At 35.7% G+C, this 8,382-nt stretch overlaps 1 pseudogene; it reads right to left on the reverse strand.

Moving 5' to 3' along the window:
* Nucleotides 1-7,331: 7,331 nt before the first annotated feature.
* Nucleotides 7,332-7,703, reverse strand: LOC110203369 (guanine nucleotide exchange factor MSS4 pseudogene; annotated as a pseudogene).
* Between the last annotated feature and the right edge of the window lie 679 nt (nucleotides 7,704-8,382).

Here is an 8,382-nt window from a genome sequence, read left to right on the forward strand (position 1 = left end):
TGGAATGGAAACATCTTAAAATTAATGTTAAAATTATTTATATGCAATTGGGATAGAAATAAAAGATTAAAAAAGAAATGGCTGACTTTGAAAATTTGGAAAAATGGTGAGATTTATATGAACTGATGTGCAGTGAATTAAGCAGAGCCAGGAGAATCATATTCACAATTCCTATAATAATATAAATGAAACATCAATTCTATGTAATAACAATGGCTAAACTTGGCCCCAAAGAATAGTTAAGAATATAGTCTTTTTTGAAATTTGGGATGGTAGGGAGAGAGAAAGATGTGAAATATTGTATGTAACTGTTACACTTATTAGATCTGTTGGTTAATTTTGCTAAAGTGTTATTCTCTTTTATTTTTGCTTCATTGTTTTTCTTTCTTTTTTCCTTCCTTCCTTCCTTCCTTCCTTCCTTCCTTCCTTCCTTCCTTCCTTCCTTCCTTCCTTCCTTCCTTCCTTCCTTCCTTCCTTCCTTCCTTCCTTCCTTCCTTCCTTTCTTTCTTTCTTTCTTTCTTTCTTTCTTTCTTTCTTTCTTTCTTTCTTTCTTTCTTTCTCTTTCTTCCTTTTATTATGAGGTGATAGGGAAAAGATGATGGATATTTTCAGAAATAAATATCATAAAATCATTTTTAAAGAAAATCTGAATCTAGAGAGTCCTGTTAGGTGTCACAGTAGATAGAATACCAGACCTGGAGTCAGGAAGACCTGAGTTCAAATCTGACCTCAAACATTTACTAGCAGTATGAATGTGGGCAAGTCATTTAATCTTATTTGCTTTCGTTTCCTTATTTGTAAAATGAGCTGGAGAAGGAAATGGCAAACCACTCAAGGATCATTGCTAAGAAAACCCCAAATAGGGTCATGGAGAGTCAGCACAACTGACATGACTGAATAACTATGAGAGAACTACCTGTAGTAGGCAGGTAAATCTGAGTATGTTCAAATGAAATTCTTCCTTGGAGCTTCCAAACCTGTTTCTAAACCAACCAAAGTATATGGCTTCATGATTTGTTTTGTTTTAAACACTTCAATATCCTGTAATTACAGTATGCTATGAGAAAACAACTTTTTTTTTTTTTTGGCAAGAGAATTAATGTGGTCTAATTGATTGCTTCCAAGTTCAGGTTTGAAATGCCCACTATTTTATATCCATTATTACAAGAATATCCAAAGGTTGATAATATTAAAAGCAGATATGCAGCATATTAGATGACATCTAGTAAAAATGGTCATAGCATGGAAAGGAGACATGATGTGGGATAGTTTTTATTCTTGTTGGTTTGTTTGAAACTTAACAGGCATGTTCTGAATTCAAAGAATGTCTCCTCTTTTTCACTTCTAGAAAACTGTGATTTTTGTTTATCTACCTATCTAGTCTAAAAATGATTGAGAATTCCAATTAATATCTTTCTTTCTAGTATATTTATAGGACCACAATGTGCTATATTAAAATAATACCACCCATGAAATTTTGATGTATAAACAATGAGATTCACCTAGAATATGTACATGAGGGAAAACATGCAGTTAGTTATTAAACAATGTATATAGAGGTAGACATCAACATACTGACATATGAAAGAACCACTAATACACTGTAGAAAGTCAGTGGTTGTCACTTCCCCCCCCCATATTCTTCATTTGGACATAAGGTAAGAGTACTATTTTGAAATTTTACTTTCAAGAGTGTAGCTCAAAAGAATTGTACTTCCTTATAGCTTATATGTTACCACCTCTGAAAATACCTGACAAAACAGTTGTAGAAATTGGACAATAAGATATTTGAGCAGTTTCATTAAAAGAGAGAGATAAAAAGCAGAAAACAATTTTGTTTTTAACTCAGACTGTAATGTCATTCTGACATCTGATATTCTTCCAATAGTGAAGACATTGATAGAGATTTGTATAATTTCACAATGTATATTATATGCATTTTTAATATAGCCCTTAAAACAAAGCAATTTTGAAGCCACAGATATGAATACATTTCAATAATTTTAAAATATTTTTCACTTTAGGATGTGATTTGAATCTTTTCCTGGGCGTTGTACTTATTCCAACGGCAGCTTGATTTATTTCATGCTGAGCATTTCACCATCAAATACTTCACTCAATTTCTCATCTCCATGGCTTTTGTTTCATTAATTCTTAATTGAAACCCTATATCTTGATTCTTCAGGGGTTACTATAGCAACCTATCTTTTTTCCCCCCTGCAAGACAAGGTGATAAATAGGCCTATTATTTCTTCATGCAAATTTTTTTGTTGTTGTTGATTTCCATGTAACACACCCCTGTTTCATTGCTGTCTACATTGCCTCATTGCTCTCTTGTCAGAGCCAAGATCAACCTGCTCAAAACAGAGGTCACAATAATATGATTGTGAATGATTTTTAATCCATATTTCCAACAGAAGAGCGGACAGATTATAGGAAAGTATTAATGGCTGGGAAGTCACTGCTTATTCTCCCTTTTTTCCTTGAGCACTACCATCACTAAAATTGCTTCCGTTGGCATGCTTCCTGACAGTTGAAGGTAATTTCTCAAATGAGATGTGAGATACAAGAATGATGTCTACTATAGAGTTATTTGTACAAGTTGGTGCAGTGCATCCATATTTATTCACAGAGAAGATGGATAATCACTGTAGAAAGCAGATTCCTAGAGGGCCTACAGTGAGCTCATGATGAGCATATGGGAAGAAAAACATCATTTTGCAGTTAAAAAATACCAGAAATCAAAGAATACAATTAACACACATTCTTCTGGAACAATAGAAAACATTTGAAAAAAAAAAACAAATGCTAACTAAAATGCCAAGTAGTTATATGATAGACAGTGCTTTAATTTTTTTTTTAATTATAGATATCATAAACATATAAGGATCAGAGTGTAGAGAATTAAAGAAGGAAGAGAACATAGGAACCAATCATCCCAAATCACGTATATTATAGATGGGGAAACTGAGGTCCAGAGAAATTAAGTGACTTGTCCTATGTCACATAGGTAATAAACTATAGACCCAGATTTTACACACCCAAGTCTTCTTACTTCAGATCCAGTATTATTCCCACTGCTAATAATAAAAGTTAACACAACAAAAATCTTCTGTTGGCTTCTCCAGAAAGCTTTATGTAATTATACCAACTAACAAATAGGATTCTCCTTCATTTGGCATTCTAAAGTCTTGTCCTCAACACATTTTTCTTGCCTTATTTTCCAATCTTCCTGGTCACATAGTCTATGTTCTAACCAGTCTGGATGACTCAGTTATCCCCAAGTAGATTTTATACTTTGCTGATGCTATTTCCTTTGCCTGGAATGCTCATTTCTCTCATCCACATTTGTCTAATTTCAGTTCATCCTACATTTCCCTGATGAAATGCAACATAATCCATGGAAATGATAACTCCTTGCACTGGTTTCCCACAATACTTTGTTCATCCAATGCATGGACATTTTTGTATTCTATCTTACATCACTGCTTCATGTTCTGCATTTCCATACCATTTTGATTTTCTGGATACCATCCCCTCTGTTTCAGTGCTCTCCTTCTATGTCTTTGCCAGGTGAAATGTTGACTACATTTATGCTGTTAATGAAATCTTCCTTCCTTAGTCTGCCAGAAGTGACTCATCCTTTCTGTTAGCTTATATAGCAAATCATTTATCCCTATCAGTTACTTTGACATGACGGTGTATTCAATTCATTGGTATACCTATTATCACTTTCCCACCCCCAAGTAGATTGCTGGTCTCTTGGGAGAAGAGATATAGGGAATAGAGATTTTATTTCATTTGTATGAAAACTCCACCCAGGGCCAAACGCAGGACCCTATAAATGGTTGACAGAATTCATTTGTGTGAATATGAATTAAATTGTGTGCCATCTCTTAGAAATAGAAACCTTTTCTGGGGCTTCTTTGAGATTCCTAAAATTTTTATGGATTAGATGTTATGTCAAGTTAGCTAAGGCTAACTGAATTAGCAATGAAGGGATTTAGTGACCAAAGACCAAAAACAGAACTTTGTTCTCTGGGCAGTGGGGGCAGCTCAACATCACAGTACCTCGAGAAATCACATACATCAGCTTCAGGAAAAAAAAAAAATTAAAAGCAAATCACATACGTTAACAGATATTTCTCGTTAGTGGAATTTTCATCATGAATACATTATTATGTAACCCCATTATATGAAATATATTGTACATAACTTTTATATCTGTCTGTGATTTTTAAAATATACATTATAATATATATATATATATATTCTTACATGTGATTTTTTCATAAGCTATATAAAATTAAAATTTGTAAACTAGGAATGATGTACTTATATGTGGTCTCTGTATTTTTGTTAATCTTTATGTAATCTTCCATTATTGAATTATTTTGTGGCTGATAATGTGCCTATAAGCTCTGTTTACACAGTGTAACTTGCAAAAAGTGAAGGTTTTCACTAGACTGATTTTATAACTGTGATAGGCGTCTTTGTGGTTATGGAAAAAAGTGTAGGGCCACAAGGTCTATCCATCTCTCCCCAGTGTTACTCTTATTTTGATAATTGACACTACTCATATGAAAATATGTACAGCATAAATCCATTGTTGTTCAATTGCTTACTTATGGCTGACTATCCATGATCCTATTCGTGGTTTTCTTGGCAAAGTTTGGATTGGTTTCCCATTTCCTTCCTTAGCTCATTTTACAGATGAGGAAACTGAGGCAAATAGAGTTATGTAACTTGCCCAGGATCACATAGGTAATAAATGTCTGAGGCTGACTTTGAACTCAAGTCCTCCTGACTCCAAGCCCAGCTCTCTATCTACTGTTCCATGTAGCTGCCCCACAATATAATGTGTATAGATGCAAATGAAATGTAGTTAAATACAATATAGTTTGGAAGGAGGGCCTTAATATTTGCAGGAGGGGGAACTAAAATTACTCCATGCAGAAAAAATACCTGCATCTTAACTAGTAGAGAATGAAGATTTTTAGGTGTTAATAAATCTTTCATACCTTATAAAATATGTGAGACTTCAAGTGACAGTGCTCTAAAGCCCAGCCTAGCAATGGAGTGACCAATATTTAGAATTCACACATACCCTGTGTGAATTTCATGAGAACTTTTTGAAGAAAGAACATTGGGGACCTAGATTTCCGAAAGGCATAAGCTGAATCAGTCCAACATGTTCCTTACATGTTCTTTACTACCATCGTATTTTTAAGTCTATAACTAATCCCCCTACAGACTAGGTAAATATTTAAGGAAAAATGCATGCCAGATTTATGGAAGGGGGGAATGATTTGTGACTATGATTCTCCCTCCCCCTTTTGAGTAAATGCCTTTGAGAAGAGCAACTCATGTCCATTGGTTGATGTTAATGGTTTGCCCTTCATAGGGTGCTCACGAATTGCAAGAGTAGCCAAGCATCGAAATAGACCTCAGAAGCCCATGGATAAATTTCAGGGTATCTGTGTACCTGAATAGAAAGAAAATTATATCTTTATTTTCACTGGCCTTTAATTTATTTTGTAATGCTACACTATTAACTTTATATATTTAAAATGTTATTCTGAGAAGGATTATATCAGCTTTGCCAGCCAAAGGGGGTCCATCAAATGCACACAGTTAAGAAACCCTAGAACCTAGCAGCTTACCTCTAGTGACAAAACCGATAAAAGAGAGGGAAAAAAAATGGAAAGTAGCCAAGAGGATGCCTTTGTGTATCCATCCCATAAGCTGTTGTTTTCTATTTCTCTTTCTTAGTTTAATAATTTTCTTCACTTGTCTAATGTATATGGAGTGCTGTCCAACAGCAGTTTTGTCTGAGAAGAATGGGAGGGAGGGGGATGAGCTAGCTAATTCAGTTCTAGCTAAAATTATTATTTTTATTTTAAGCAGGGAAAAAAAAGAAAATGAAAAAAGAAGATTAGTTAGTTTTTCTAGTGTTCCAGTTTAGAAATCATGGGTTATGCTTTGTCTTACAGTAAAACTGTCATTCATTCTTTTTTAGTTATAACTATTTTGTGTTTGTAAATTAATTTGTTGAGTTTAGATGAAATAGTGAAAGCTCGACTTTGAATATTTTACTTGACATTAGAATAGTCTTATTTTTGCTCAAATAAATCATGTGTATTATATCAATTTAATATGAATTGTAAAAGTACACGTACATATACATATTTACAATATCATATAATCTGGTGTTTCCCTTTCATATTGCTCTCATTTTATAGACATTCTTGTGTGCTGTAAATATATCTTAATGCATCTTGTGTCACTGATATCATTCTGATGCCTTTGTTGTTTTTGTTTGTTCATTTTCATTTTTTTCCATGATGTCTGGGGGTTGTCAATGGGTGATCTTCAATAACAGGTATGCTGGAATCTTTGCTATTAATGAGCTTAATTTTTTTTTCCTGTGTACACTTCCTTTTTTTTTTACCAACTCATTCATATTTAATGCCCTCTTGGATCAGTATCAAACCAAAAGGGCCAAGGTTTTCCTAGCAGTCAGGAAACATGAATTCACTTGAATTGAATACAGGTAACTGGATGGAAAGTTTGCATTCTGGCATTTGTTAGGATGGTGAGTGTTAAAGATAAGGAAAATGTCCATCTCACCAAGAATTCTCACCCTGCCCCATGTCCATTAGATTCAATAACTCTGTACTGATGATGCTTTCTTTAGACATAATTCTTCCTGTGAAGAAGGGACTCAGACAGTCATCTGTTCAGACATGAGCCAAGCTTGTAAACTTCACGTGCAAGTTAACAGTGGTTCCTTCTTTAGGTGCTCTCCACCCCGATACTCAACGGAGAATCTCAGACACATCTTGTGAATTACCTTTCTTTGTGGTGGCTGTCAGAAAGAAGTTAAAAATTTGTGTTGTAAGTTTGGGATTAGACCATTGATGAGAAACCACATGAGGATTTCAAAAGGTGAAAGGGGTCAAACAAATCAGAACAGTAAAAATCTGACTGTCAGCTACGGCAGGAAACAAAAAATAGCACCTGAGTAAGAGACACAGACACACGGCCAGGCCAGTGGGTGAATTCTGGGAGGCACCTGGCTTCCTATATCACTCAAACCAGAATGGGGAAGAGGAGTGCGCTACAGGGAGAAATATTTGAGACATATGCACTTGAAGTCTCAAGGAAGCAAGTTAAGGTAAACCCTTTGTACGTCCAAGTAGACACTGTGGTACTCACAACTTTACGTCAGTATAGAGAAGAAAGCAGTAGAACAGTTATATCAGGTTAGAATGACTGCTGCTTTGGGGAGATGCTTCCGCCGTGGAAAGCTGCTGCTGAAGATCCCTTAGTCACTCGTGGGAAACCCTCTCCAAAGCCACATAGAAACTATTTGTGTCATCTAGGCGGCGCCAGCCAATGGGTCCAATTTCACAATCCGCGCAGACTACAAATTTGACGTTCCCCGCGTCTTTGGTGAAGCCCGCATTCTCAAAGGTGAACATGTCATCAACCAGCCAGTGTCCTTGAAGGAAGTCACCTTCCGGATTGCTGCCATCAGCCAGAGCCGGCTTCTTCCTCATGGAAGGAAGGAATAGCTGTCTGCGTGAGAAGAGAGCGGCCCCGGACTGCAGCACCCGGGATCCACAGCGCTGACACAGCACAACTTTCCTGTTCTGGCCTTCGGCTGACACTAATTCGTTCACCTGCTCCTCCGGTTCCATCGCGCCGCCGCCGCCACCAGCACCGACAATACTTCCCTTAGCCTCCTGTACCCTGTGTACACTTCCAAGGAAGAAATAATATCAAATTAATCTGAAAGGATTTTGAGCTACATTAGACAAAGTGTTTAAAAAGTAGTTTGATCTCTTCTATGTCACTTGTGAGCTTTCCATGATAACCATTCCCTCTTGTTTCTCTCACCTTCAATTTATCATTAACTACTATTTCTTTTCTTGCTTCCTACAAACAAACTTAGCTATTTCCCAACTTTAATACATTAATTTGACCCTGTAAACATCCCAAGTAGTTCCCTATCAATCTTTTTTTAACAGTCAAGTCAAGGGAAGCAGTGAGATCTTGAAGCCTTTTTTTGTATAGAAAGAAAAAAAAATTAATAAATGAAGAATTCAGAATATGTTGTAGGTACCCTGGAGGACAGCTTACTCATGTTCTTCAGCATTTCCGTAATTATAGTCACTCCATCATCATCACTTTCCACCTTTACTTAAATCAATTAAATTGCATATAACAGTAGTTTGTTATATGCTTAGGATATTCTGGTCACTATGCTAGGCCCTGAGGATAGAAGGAAAAGCATAAAATCATTAATGTCTTTAAATATCCAACATTCTGGTATGTACATGTATGTGTGCATGTGTCTGTATATGTGTATGTGTGCAT

This window comes from Phascolarctos cinereus, unplaced genomic scaffold, assembly GCF_003287225.1.
Source record: "Phascolarctos cinereus isolate Bilbo 61053 unplaced genomic scaffold, phaCin_HiC Scaffold_7;HRSCAF=346, whole genome shotgun sequence".
Taxonomy (NCBI): domain Eukaryota; kingdom Metazoa; phylum Chordata; class Mammalia; order Diprotodontia; family Phascolarctidae; genus Phascolarctos; species Phascolarctos cinereus.